Source organism: Primulina tabacum, chromosome 4 (genome assembly GCF_025594145.1).
Source record: "Primulina tabacum isolate GXHZ01 chromosome 4, ASM2559414v2, whole genome shotgun sequence".
In the NCBI taxonomy this organism is placed as follows: domain Eukaryota; kingdom Viridiplantae; phylum Streptophyta; class Magnoliopsida; order Lamiales; family Gesneriaceae; genus Primulina; species Primulina tabacum.
Window position 1 is genome coordinate 37,785,595 of NC_134553.1, and position 12,675 is coordinate 37,798,269.

The window sequence follows — 12,675 nt, forward strand, 5'->3', positions numbered from 1 at the left end:
TCTGGCGCGATGGCAGAGCTAGGATGGTTGACCTCCCTGGGAAGTCCTCATGTTGCGATCGTTTACGTAAATTATGGCTAAAACAGTCGAAATAATTGTTTTTAATAAGTCAACCGTCTACGGAGTAATCTGCGTCATACCCTTCCGCATACAACTTGCTCACGACAACAAAAATCGCTAAATGTTTCTGGAAAATAGAAAAAAATAAGAAGAAGAAAATAGAAAACATAAAGCTATTAATATGCCTGGGATACGATAAAATGGAACGAAATCGAATTTCAAACTTCCTAAGCGGATTTCCCGAGGAAACGGAAGCTTAACAGAAGCGGAAAATCGCAAATTAGAGAGTCTTAGATAAGGAATTTGGCTAAAATCTCGCCAACTCATTGCGGAGTAATGAGTCTCGTTCGTTGGCCCGTTTACAATCAAATTAGCCTACAATTTTGTCCAAATCCGACAATGCCCGACCTACGTTGATTTCACATGTCTTATCTTGTCCCGATCGAGAGTCAGATAATTTGAGCCAAAAATCTTCTGTCAACAAGTAATCAAAAATAGAAAAACACGAAAAGGGGTGCAACATGAGGACTTCCCTGGGGGTCACCCATCCTAGTACTTATCTCGTCCAAACACGCTTAACTTCGGAGTTCTTATGGGATCCGGTGCAATAGTGCTGGTATGATCGCACCCGACATTGAGTAGGATGTTTATTATTATATCCCTCGAGTACGTGTGGAGCGGGCGGCGATGGACAACACGCGGCACTGCTCTCGCCCAATCAGAACCATGAAGTTAAGCGTTCTGGCGCGATGGCAGAGCTAGGATGGGTGACCTCCCTGGGAAGTACTCGTGTCGCGATCATTTACGTAATTTATGTCTAAAACAGTTAAAATAATTATTTTTAATAAGCCAACCATCTACGGAGTAATCTGCATCATACCCTTCCGCATAGAACTGGCTCACGACAACAAAAATCGCTAAATGTTTCCAGAAAATAGATAAAAAATAAGAAGAAAATAGCAAAAGTTAAGCTATTATTATGCCTGAGATATGATAAAATGGAACCTGAACCGAATTTCGAACTTCCTAAGCTGATTTCTCGAGGAAACGGAAGCTTAAGAGAAGCGGAAAATCGCAAATTAGAGGGTCTTAGAGAAGGAATTCGGCTAAAATCTCGCCAGCTCATTGCGGAGCAATGAATCTCGTTCGTTGGCCCGATTACAATCAAATTAGCCTAAAAATTTGTCCAAATCCGGCATTTCCCGAGCTACGTTGATTTCACATGTCTTATCTGGTCCCGATCGAGATTCAGATGATTTGAGCCGAAAATCTTCTGTCAACAAGTAATCAAAAATAGAAAAACACGAAAAGGGTGCAACACGAGGACTTACAAAGGGGTCACCCATGCTAGTACTGCTTTCGCCCAAACACGCTTAACTTCAGAGTTCTGATTGGATCCGGTGCATTTGTGCTGGTATGATCACACCTGACATTTAGTGGGATGTTTATTCTTATATCCCTCGATTAAGTGTGGAGCGGGCGGCGATGGACAACACGCGGCACTGCTCTATCCCAATCAGAACCATGAAGTTAAGTGTTCTGGCACGATGGCAGAGCCAGGATGGTTGACCTCCAAGAGAAGTCCTCGTGTCGCGACCGTTTACGTAAATTATGGCTAAAACAGTCGAAATAATTGTATTTATAAGTCAACCGTCTACAGAATAAACTGCGTCATACCCTTCTGCACAAAACTGGCTCACGACAACAAAAATCGCAAAATGTTTTCGGAAAATAAGAAAAAATATGAAGAAGAAAATAAAGAATGTAAAGCTATTATTATGCCTGGAATACGATAAAATAGAAACTGAATCGAATTTCTAACTTCCTAAGCGGATTTATCAAGAAAACGGAAGCTTAAGAGAAGCGGAAAATTGCAAATAATAGGGTCTTAGAGAAGAAATCCGGCTAAAATATCGACAGCTCATTGCGGAGAAATGAGTCTTGTTCGTTGACCCGTTTACAATCAAATTAGCCTACAATTTTGTCCAAATCCTGCAGTGTCCGAGCTACGTTGATTTCACATGTCTTATCTAGCCCCGATCGAGATTCAGATGACTTGAGTCGAAAATAGTCTGTAAACAAGTAATCAAAAATAGAAAAACACGAAAATGGGTGCAACACGAGGACTTCGCAGGGGGTCACCCATCCTAGTACTGGTCTCGCCCAAGCACGCTTTACTTCGGAGTTCTGATGGGATCCGGTGCATTAGTGCTGGTTTGATCGCACATGACATTGAGTGGAATGTTTATTCTTATATCCCTCGAGTAAGTGTGGAGAGGGCAGCGATGGACAACACGCGGCACTGCTCTCGCCCAATCAGAACCATAAAGTTAAGCGTTCTGGCGCGATGGCTGAGCTAGGATGGGTGACCTCCCTGGGAAGTCCTCGTGTCGCGACCGTTTACGTAAATTATGGCTAAAACAGTCGAAATAATTGTTTTTAATAAGTTAATCGTCTACGGAGAAATCTGCATCATACCCTTCCGCACAGAACCGGCTCATGACAACAAAAATAGAGAATGAAAAGCTATTACTATGCCTGGGATACGATAAAGTGGAATCAGAATCTAATTTCGGACTTCCTAAGCGGATTTCCCGAGGAAACGGAAGCTTAAAAGAAGCGGAAAATCGCAAATTAGAGGGTCTTAGAGAATGAATTCGGGTAAAATCTCGCCCACTCATTGCAGAGTAATGAGTCTCGTTGGTTGGCCCGTTTACAATCAAATTAGCCTACAATTTTGTCCAAATCCGACAGTGCCGGAGCTACGTTGATTTCACATGTCTTATCTGGTCCCGATCGAGATTCAGATGATTCGAGCCGAAAATATTTTGTCACCCATCCTAGTATTGCTCTCGCCCAACCACGCTTAACTTCGGAGTTCAAATGAGATCCGGTGCATTAGTGCTGATATGATCGCACCCGACATTGAGTGGGATGTTTATTATTATATCCCTCGAGTACGTGTGGAGTGGGCGGCGATGGACAACATGCGGCACTGCTCTCGCCCAATCAGAACCATGAAGTTAAGCGTTCTGGCGTGATGGCAGAGCTAGGATGACTGACCTCCCTTGGAAGTCTTCGTGTCGCGAACGTTTACATAAATTATGACTAAAATAGTCGAAATAATTGTTTTTAATAAGTCAACTCCCTACGAAGTAATCTGCGTCATACCCTTCCGCACAGAACCGGCCTACGACAACAAAAATCGCTAAATATTTCCAGAAAATAGAAAAAAATAAGAAGAAGAAAGTAGAGAATGTAAAACATTATTATGCCTGGGATACGATAAAGTGGAATCGGAATCGAATTTCGAATTTCCTAAGCGGATTTCTCGAGGAAACAAAAGCTTAACAGAAGCGGAAAATCGTAAATTAGAGGGTCTTAGATAAGGAATTCATCTAAAATCTCGCCAGCTCATTGCGGAGTAATGAGGCTCCTTGTTGGCCCATTTACAATCAAATTAGCCTACAATTTTGTCCAAATCCGGCAGTGTCCGAGCTACGTTGATTTCACATGTCTTATCTGGTCCCGATCGAGATTCAGATGATTTGAGCCGAAAATCTTCTGTCAACAAGTAATCAAAAATAGAAAAACACAAAAAGAGGTGCAACACGAGGACTTCCCAGGGGGTAACCCATCTTTGTACTGCTCCCGCCCAAACACGCTTAATTTCGGAGTTCTTATGGGATCTGGTGCATTAGTGCTGTTATGATTGCACCCGACATTGAGTGGGATGTTTATTCTTATATCCCTCGAGTACGTGTAGAGCGGGCGGCGATGGACAACACGCGGAACTGCTCTCGCCCAATCAGAACCATGAAGTTAAGCGTTCTGGCGCGATGGTAGAGCTAGGATGGGTGACCTCCCAGGGGGTCACTCTTCCTAGTACTGCTCTCGCCCAAGCACGCATAACTTCGGAGTTCTGATGGGATCCTGTGCATTAGTGCTGGTATGATCGCAACCGACATTGAGTGGGATGTTTATTGTTATATCCCTCGAGTACGTGTGGAGCGGACGGCAATGTACAACACGCGGCACTGCTCTCGCCCAATCAGAACCATGAAGTTAAGCGTTCTGGCGCGATGGTAGAGCTAGGATGGGTGAACTCCCCGGGAAGTCCTCGTGTCGCGACCGTTTACGTAAATGATGGCTAAAACAGTCAAAATAATTGTTTTTAATAATTCAACCGTCTATGGAGTAATCTGCGTTATACCTTTCCGCATAGAACCGGCTCACGACAACAAAAATCGCTAAATGTTTCCGGAAAATAGAAAAAAAATGTAAGAAAAAGAAAGTAGCGAATGTAAAGCTATTATGCCTGAGATACGATAAAGTGGAACTGGAATCGAATTTCGAACTTCCTAAGCGGATTTTTCGAGGAAACGGAAGCTTAACAGAAGCGGAAAATCGCAAATTAGAGGGTCTTAGATAAGAAATTCGGCCAAAATCTCGCTAGCTCATTGCGGAGTATTGTGTCTCGTTCGTTGGCCCGTTTACTATCAAATTAGCCTACAATTTTGTCCAAATCCGGCAGTGCCCGAGCTACGTTGATTTCACATGTCTTATCTGGTCCCGATCGAGATTCAGATGATTTGAGCCGAAAATCGTCTGGCAACAAGTAATCAGAAATAGAAAAACACGAAAAGGGGTGCAACACGAGGACTTCGCCGAGGGTCACCCATCCTAGTACTGCTCTCGCCCAAGAATGCTTAACTTCGGAGTTCTGATGGGATCCGGTGCATTAGAGCTGGTATGATCGCAACCGACATTGAGTGTGATGTTTATTGTTATATCCCTCGAGTACGTGTTGAGCGGACGGCGATGGACAACACGCAGCACTGGACTCGCCCAATATGAACCATGAAGTTAAGCGTTCTGGCGCGATGGTAGAGCTAGGAAGGGTGACCTCCCTGGGAGTCCTCGTGTCGCGACCGTTTACGAAAATTATGGCTAAAATAGTCAAAATAATTGTTTTTAATAAGTCAACCGTCTACGGAGTAATCTGCGTCATACCTTTCCGCACAGAACCGGCTCACGACAACAAAAATCGCTAAATGTTTCCGGAAAATAGAAAAAAAATGTAAGAAGAAGAAAGTAGCGAATGTAAAGCTATTATTATGCCTGAGATACGATAAAGTGGAACTGGAATCGAATTTCGAACTTCCTAAGCGGATTTTTCGAAGAAACAGAAGCTTAACAGAAGCGGAAAATCGCAAATTAGAGGGTCTTATAGAAGGAATTCGGCCAAAATCTCGCCAGCTCATTGCGGAGTAGTGAGTCTCGTTCGTTGGCCCGTTTCAATCAAATTAGCCTACAATTTTGTCCATATCCGGCAGTGCCCGAGCTACGTTGATTTCACATGTCTTATCTGGTCCCGATCGAGATTCAGATGATTTGAGCCGAAAATCGTCTGTCAACAAGTAATCAAAAATAGAAAAACACGAAAAAGGGTGCAACACGAGGACTTCCCAGGGGATGCACCCATCCTAGTTCTGCTCTCTCCCAAGCACGCTTAACTTCGGAGTTCTGATGGGATCCGGTGCATTAGTGCTAGTTTGATCGCACCCGACATTGAGTGGGATGTTTATTCTGATATCGCTCGAGTACGTGTGGAGCGGGCGGCGATGGACAACACGCAGCACTGCTCTCGCCCAATCAGAACCATAAAGTTAAGCGTTCTGGCGCGATGGTAGAGCTAGGATGGGTGACCTCCCTGAGAAGTCCTCGTGTCGTGATCGTTAACGTAAATTATTGCTAAAACAGTCAAAATAATTATTTTTAATAAGTCAACCATCTATGGAGTAATCTGCGTCATACCTTTCCGCACAGAACCGGCTCACGACAACAAAAATCGCTAAATGTTTCCGGAAAATAGAAAAAAAATGTAAGGAGAAGAAAGTAGCGAATGTAAAGCTATTATTATGCCTGAGATACGATAAAGTGGAACTGGAATCGAATTTTGAACTTCCTAAGCGGATTTTTCGAGGAAACGGAAGCTTAACAGAAGCGGAAAATCGCAAATTAGAGGGTCCTAGAGAAGGAATTCGGCCAAAATCTCGCCAGCTCATTGCGGAGTAATGAGTCTCGTTCGTTGGCCCGTTTCAATCAAATTAGCCAACAATTTTGTCAAAATCCGGCAGTGCCCGAGCTACGTTGATTTCACATGTCTTATCTGGTCCCGATCGAGATTCAGATGATTTGAGCCGAAAATCGTCTGTCAACAAGTAATCAAAAATAGAAAAACACGAAAAAGGGTGCAACACGAAGACTTCCCAGGGGATGCACCCATCCTAGTTCTGCTCTCTCCCAAGCACGCTTAACTTCGGAGTTCTGATGGGATCCGGTGCATTAGTGCTAGTTTGATCGCACCCGACATTGAGTGGGATGTTTATTCCGATATCGCTCGAGTACGTGTGGAGCGGGCGGCGATGGACAACACGCGGCACTGCTCTCGCCCAATCAGAACCATAAAGTTAAGCGTTCTGGCGCGATGGTAGATCTAGGATGGGTGACCTCCCTGAGAAGTCCTCGTGTCGTGATCGTTAACGTAAATTATGGCTAAAACAGTCAAAATAATTATTTTTAATAAGTCAACCATCTATGGAGTAATCTGCGTCATACCTTTCCGCACAGAACCGGCTCACGACAACAAAAATCGCTAAATGTTTCCGGAAAATAGAAAAAAAATGTAAGGAGAAGAAAGTAGCGAATGTAAAGCTATTATTATGCCTGAGATACGATAAAGTGGAACTGGAATCGAATTTTGAACTTCCTAAGCGGATTTTATGAGGAAACGGAAGCTTAACAGAAGCGGAAAATCGCAAATTAGAGGGTCCTAGAGAAGGAATTCGGCCAAAATCTCGCCAGCTCATTGCGGAGTAATGAGTCTCGTTCGTTGGCCCGTTTCAATCAAATTAGCCTACAATTTTGTCAAAATCCGGCAGTGCCCGAGCTACGTTGATTTCACATGTCTTATCAGGTCCCGATCAAGATTCAGATGATTTGAGCCGAAAATCGTCTGTCAACAAGTAATCAAAAATAGAAAAACACGAAAAAGGGTGCAACACGAGGACTTCCCAAGGGATGCACCCGTCCTTGTACTGCTCTCGCCCAAGCACGCTTAACTTCGGAGTTCTGATGGGATCCGGTGCATTAGTGCTAGTTTGATCGCACCCGACATTGAGTGGGATGTTTATTCTGATATCGCTCGAGTACGTTTGGAGCGGGCGGCGATGGACAACACGCGGCACTGCTCTCGCCCAATTAGAACCATGAAGTTAAGCGTTCTGGCGCGATGGTAGAGCTAGGATGGGTGACCTCCCTGGAAAGTCCTCGTGCCGCGACCGTTTAAGTAAATTATGGCTAAAATAGTCAAAATAATTGTTTCTAATAAGTCAACCGTCTATGGAGTAATCTGCGTCATACCTTTCTGCACAAAACCGGCTCACGACAACAAAAATCGCTAAATGTTTCTGGAAAATAGAAAAAAATGCAATAAAAAGAAAGTAGCGAATGTAAAGCTATTATTATGCCTGATATACGATAAAGTGGAACTGGAATCGAATTTCGAACTTCCTAAGAGGATTTTTCGAGGAAACGGAAGCTTAACAGAAGCGGAAAATCGCAAATTAGAGGGTCTTAGAGAAAGAATTCGGCCTAAATCTCGCCCACTCATTGCGGAGTAATGAGTCTCGTTCGTTGGCCCGTTTACAATCAAATTAGCCTACAATTTTGTCCAATTCCGGCAGTGCCCGAGCTGCGTTGATTTCACATGTCTTATCTGGTCCCGATCGAGATTTAGATTATTTGAGCCAAAAATCGTCGGTCAACAAGTAATCAAAAATAGAAAAACACGAAAAGAGGTGCAACAAAAGGACTTTCCAGGGGGTCACCCATCCTAGTACTGCTCTCGCCCAAGCACGCATAACTTCGGAGTTCTGATGGGATCCTGTGCATTAGTGCTTGTATGATCGCAACCGACATTGAGTGGGATGTTTATTGTTATATCCCTCGAGTACGTGTTGAGCGGACGGCGATGGACAACACGCGGCACTGCTCTCGCCCAATCAGAACCATGAAGTTAAGCGTTCTGGCGCGATGGTAGAGCTAGGATGGGTGACCTCCCTGGGAAGTCCTCGTGTCGCGACCGTTTAAGTAAATTATGGCTAAAACAGTCAAAATAAATGTTTTTAATAAGTCAACCGTCTATGGAGTAATCTGCGTCATACCTCTCCGCATAGAACAGGCTCACGACAACAAAAATCGCTAAATGTTTTCGGAAAATAGAAAAAAAATGTAAGAAAAAGAAAGTAGCGAATGTAAAGCTATTATTATGCCTGAGATACGATAAAGTGGAACTGGAATCGAATTTCGAACTCCCTAAGCGGATTTTTCGAGGAAACGGAAGCTTAACAGAAGCGGAAAATCGCAAATTAGAGGGTCCTAGAGAAGGAATTCGGCCAAAATCTCGCCTGCTCATTGCGGAGTAATGAGTCTCGTTCGTTGGCCCGTTTACAATCAAATTAGCCTACAATTTTGTCCAAATCCGGCAGTGCACGAGCTACGTTGATTTCACGTCTTATCTGATCCCGATAGAGATTCAGATTATTTGAGTCAAAAATCGTCTGTCAACAAGTAATAAAAAATAGAAAAACACGAAACAGGGTGCAACACGAGGACTTCCCAGAGAGTCACCCATCCTAGTATTGCTCTCGCCCAAGCACGCTTAACTTCGGAGTTCAAATGGGATCCGGTGCATTAGTGCTGGTATGATCGCACCCGACATTGAGTGGGATGTTTATTCAGATATCGCTCGAGTACGTGTGGAGCGGGCGGCGATGGACAACACGCGGCACTGCTCTCGCCCAATCAGAACCATGAAGTTAAGCGTTCTGGCGCGATGGTAGAGCTAGGATGGGTGACCTCCCTGGGAAGTCCTCGTGTCGCGACCGTTTACGTAAATTATGGCTAAAACAGTCGAAATTATTGTTTTTAATAAGTCAACCGTCTACGGAGTAATCTGCGTCATAATTTTCCGCACAGAACCGGCTCACGACAACAAAAATCGCTAAATGTTTCCGGGAAATAGAAAAAAAATGTAAGAAGAAGAAATTAGGGAATGTAACGCTATTATTATGCCTGAGATACGATAAAGTTGAACTGAAATCGAATTTCGAACTTTCTAAGCGGATTTTTAGAGAAACAGAAGCTTAACTGAACCGGAAAATCGCAAATTAAAGGGTCTTAGAGAAGGAATTCGGCCAAAATCTCGCCAGCTCATTGCGGAGTAATGAGTCTCGTTCGTTGGCCCGTTTCAATCAAATTAGCCTACAATTTTGTCAAAATCCGGCAGTGTCCGAGCTACGTTGATTTCACATGTCTTATCTGGTCCCGATCGAGATTCAGATGATTTGAGCCGAAAATCGTCTGTCAACAAGTAATCAAAAATAGAAAAACACGAAAAGGGGTGCAACACGAGGACTTTCCAGGGGGTCACCCATCCTACTACTGCTCTCAACCAAGCACACTTAACTTCGGTGTTCTGAGGGGATCCGGTGCATTAGTGCTGGTATGATCGTACCCGACATTGAGTGGGATGTTTATTGTTATATCCCTCGAGTACGTGTGGAGCGGACGGCGATAGACAACACGCGGCACTGCTTTCGCCCAATCAGAACCATGAAGTTAAGCGTTCTGGCGCGATGGTAGAGCTAGGATGGGTGACCTCCCTCGGAAGTCCTCCTCTCGCGACCGTTTACGTAAATTATGGCTAAAACAGTCAAAATAATTGTTTTTAATAAGTCAACCGTCTACGAAGTAATCTGCGTCATACCTTTCCGCACAGAACTGGCTCACGACAACAAAAATCGCTAAATGTTTCCGGAAAATTGAAAAAAAATGTAAGAAGAAGAAAGTAGCGAATGTAAAGCTATTATTATGCCTGAGATACGATAAAGTGGAACTTGAATTGAATTTCGAACTTCCTAACTGGATTTGTCGAGGAAACGGAAGCTTAATAGAAGTGGAAAATCGCAAATTATAGGGTCTTAGAGAAGGAATTCGGCCAAAAATCTCGCCAGCTCATTGCGGAGTAATGAGTCTCGTTCGTTGGCCCGTTTCAATAAAATTAGCCTACAATTTTGTCCAAATCCGGCAGTGCCCGAGCTACGTTGATTTCACATGTCTTATCTGGTCCCGATCGAGATTCAGATGATTTGAGCCGAAAATCGTCTGTCAACAAGTAATCAAAAATAGAAAAACACGAAAAGAGGTGCAACAAAAGGACTTCCCAGGGGATGCACCCATCCTAGTACTGCTCTCGCCCAAACACGCTTAACTTCGGAGTTCTGATGGGATCCGGTGCATTAGTGCTAGTTTGATCGCACCCGACATTGAGTGGGATGTTTATTCTGATATCGCTCGAGTACAAGTGGAGTGGGCAGCGATGGACAACACGCGGCACTGCTCTCGGCCAATCAGAACCATGAAGTTAAGCGTTCTGGCGCGATGGTAGAGCTCGGATGGGTGACCTCCCTGGAAAGTCCTCGTGCCGCGACCATTTACGTAAATTATGGCTAAAACAGTCAAAATAATTGTTTCTAATAAGTCAACCGTCTATGGAGTAATCTGCGTCATACCTTTCTGCACAAAACCGGCTCACGACAACAAAAATCGCTAAATGTTTCTGGAAAATAGAAAAAAATGCAAGAAAAAGAAAGTAGCGAATGTAAAGCTATTATTATGCCTGATATACGATAAAGTGGAACTGGAATCGAATTTCGAACTTCCTAAGAGGATTTTTCGAGGAAACGGAAGCTTAACAGAAGCGGAAAATCGCAAATTAGAGGGTCTTAGAGAAGGAATTCGGCCTAAATCTCGCCCGCTCATTGCGGAGTAATGAGTCTCGTTCGTTGGCCCGTTTACAATCAAATTAGCCTACAATTTTGTCCAATTCCGGCAGTGCCCGAGCTGCGTTGATTTCACATGTCTTATCTGGTCCCGATCGAGATTTAGATTATTTGAGCCAAAAATCGTCGGTCAACAAGTAATCAAAAATAGAAAAACACGAAAAGAGGTGCAACAAAAGGACTTTCCAGGGGGTCACCCATCCTAGTACTGCTCTCGCCCAAGCACGCATAACTTCGGAGTTCTGATGGGATCCTGTGCATTAGTGCTTGTATGATCGCAACCGACATTGAGTGGGATGTTTATTGTTATATCCCTCGAGTACGTGTTGAGCGGACGGCGATGGACAACACGCGGCACTGCTCTCGCCCAATCAGAACCATGAAGTTAAGCGTTCTGGCGCGATGGTAGAGCTAGGATGGGTGACCTCCCTGGGAAGTCCTCGTGTCGCGACCGTTTAAGTAAATTATGGCTAAAACAGTCAAAATAAATGTTTTTAATAAGTCAACCGTCTATGGAGTAATCTGTGTCATACCTCTCCGCATAGAACCGGCTCACGACAACAAAAATCGCTAAATGTTTTCGGAAAATAGAAAAAAAATGTAAGAAAAAGAAAGTAGCGAATGTAAAGCTATTATTATGCCTGAGATACGATAAAGTGGAACTGGAATCGAATTTCGAACTCCCTAAGCGGATTTTTCGAGGAAACGGAAGCTTAACAGAAGCGGAAAATCGCAAATTAGAGGGTCCTAGAGAAGGAATTCGGCCAAAATCTCGCCTGCTCATTGCGGAGTAATGAGTCTCGTTCGTTGGCCCGTTTACAATCAAATTAGCCTACAATTTTGTCCAAATCCGGCAGTGCACGAGCTACGTTTATTTCACATGTCTTATCTGATCCCGATAGAGATTCAGATTATTTGAGTCGAAAATCGTCTGTCAACAAGTAATAAAAAATAGAAAAACACGAAACAGGGTGCAACACGAGGACTTCCCAGAGAGTCACCCATCCTCGTATTGCTCTCGCCCAAGCACGCTTAACTTCGGAGTTCAAATGGGATCCGGTGCATTAGTGCTGGTATGATCGCACCCGACATTGAGTGGGATGTTTATTCAGATATCGCTCGAGTACGTGTGGAGCGGGCGGCGATGGACAACACGCGGCACTGCTCTCGCCCAATCAGAACCATGAAGTTAAGCGTTCTGGCGCGATGGTAGAGCTAGGATGGGTGACCTCCCTGGGAAGTCCTCGTGTCGCGACCGTTTACGTAAATTATGGCTAAAACAGTCGAAATTATTGTTTTTAATAAGTCAACCGTCTACGGAGTAATCTGCGTCATAATTTTCCGCACAGAACCGGCTCACGACAACAAAAATCGCTAAATGTTTCCGGGAAATAGAAAAAAAATGTAAGAAGAAGAAATTAGGGAATGTAACGCTATTATTATGCCTGAGATACGATAAAGTGGAACTGAAATCGAATTTCGAACTTTCTAAGCGGATTTTTAGAGAAACAGAAGCTTAACTGAACCGGAAAATCGCAAATTAAAGGGTCTTAGAGAAGGAATTCGGCCAAAATCTCACCAGCTCATTGCGGAGTAATGAGTCTCGTTCGTTGGCCCGTTTCAATCAAATTAGCCTACAATTTTGTCAAAATCCGGTAGTGTCCGAGCTACGTTGATTTCACATGTCTTATCTGGTCCCGATCGAGAT

The 12,675-nt window shown here is 43.9% G+C and overlaps 6 non-coding genes and 9 pseudogenes across 6 annotated transcripts; all 15 read right to left on the reverse strand.

Annotated features, from left to right (window-relative positions):
- Positions 1 to 571: 571 nt before the first annotated feature.
- Positions 572 to 690, reverse strand: LOC142544058 (5S ribosomal RNA). Its single transcript, XR_012820026.1, has one exon. It is a non-coding gene; the product is annotated as a 5S ribosomal RNA (ribosomal RNA).
- A 679-nt stretch (positions 691 to 1,369) lies between these two features.
- Positions 1,370 to 1,488, reverse strand: LOC142543906 (5S ribosomal RNA; annotated as a pseudogene).
- A 681-nt stretch (positions 1,489 to 2,169) lies between these two features.
- On the reverse strand, positions 2,170 to 2,288 carry LOC142544045 (5S ribosomal RNA). The gene has a single exon (XR_012820013.1). It is a non-coding gene; the product is annotated as a 5S ribosomal RNA (ribosomal RNA).
- A 1,373-nt stretch (positions 2,289 to 3,661) lies between these two features.
- LOC142543855 (5S ribosomal RNA) lies at positions 3,662 to 3,780 on the reverse strand (annotated as a pseudogene).
- Positions 3,781 to 3,905: 125 nt separating this feature from the next.
- LOC142543950 (5S ribosomal RNA) lies at positions 3,906 to 4,023 on the reverse strand (annotated as a pseudogene).
- Positions 4,024 to 4,705: 682 nt separating this feature from the next.
- LOC142543784 (5S ribosomal RNA) lies at positions 4,706 to 4,824 on the reverse strand. Its single transcript, XR_012819862.1, has one exon. It is a non-coding gene; the product is annotated as a 5S ribosomal RNA (ribosomal RNA).
- Positions 4,825 to 5,507: 683 nt separating this feature from the next.
- LOC142543891 (5S ribosomal RNA) lies at positions 5,508 to 5,627 on the reverse strand (annotated as a pseudogene).
- Positions 5,628 to 6,311: 684 nt separating this feature from the next.
- LOC142543909 (5S ribosomal RNA) lies at positions 6,312 to 6,431 on the reverse strand (annotated as a pseudogene).
- A 684-nt stretch (positions 6,432 to 7,115) lies between these two features.
- On the reverse strand, positions 7,116 to 7,235 carry LOC142543822 (5S ribosomal RNA). The gene has a single exon (XR_012819898.1). It is a non-coding gene; the product is annotated as a 5S ribosomal RNA (ribosomal RNA).
- A 684-nt stretch (positions 7,236 to 7,919) lies between these two features.
- Positions 7,920 to 8,038, reverse strand: LOC142543894 (5S ribosomal RNA; annotated as a pseudogene).
- Positions 8,039 to 8,721: 683 nt separating this feature from the next.
- LOC142543804 (5S ribosomal RNA) lies at positions 8,722 to 8,840 on the reverse strand. The gene has a single exon (XR_012819881.1). It is a non-coding gene; the product is annotated as a 5S ribosomal RNA (ribosomal RNA).
- A 683-nt stretch (positions 8,841 to 9,523) lies between these two features.
- On the reverse strand, positions 9,524 to 9,642 carry LOC142543866 (5S ribosomal RNA; annotated as a pseudogene).
- Positions 9,643 to 10,327: 685 nt separating this feature from the next.
- LOC142543877 (5S ribosomal RNA) lies at positions 10,328 to 10,447 on the reverse strand (annotated as a pseudogene).
- Positions 10,448 to 11,131: 684 nt separating this feature from the next.
- Positions 11,132 to 11,250, reverse strand: LOC142543895 (5S ribosomal RNA; annotated as a pseudogene).
- Positions 11,251 to 11,935: 685 nt separating this feature from the next.
- LOC142543970 (5S ribosomal RNA) lies at positions 11,936 to 12,054 on the reverse strand. The gene has a single exon (XR_012819940.1). It is a non-coding gene; the product is annotated as a 5S ribosomal RNA (ribosomal RNA).
- Between the last annotated feature and the right edge of the window lie 621 nt (positions 12,055 to 12,675).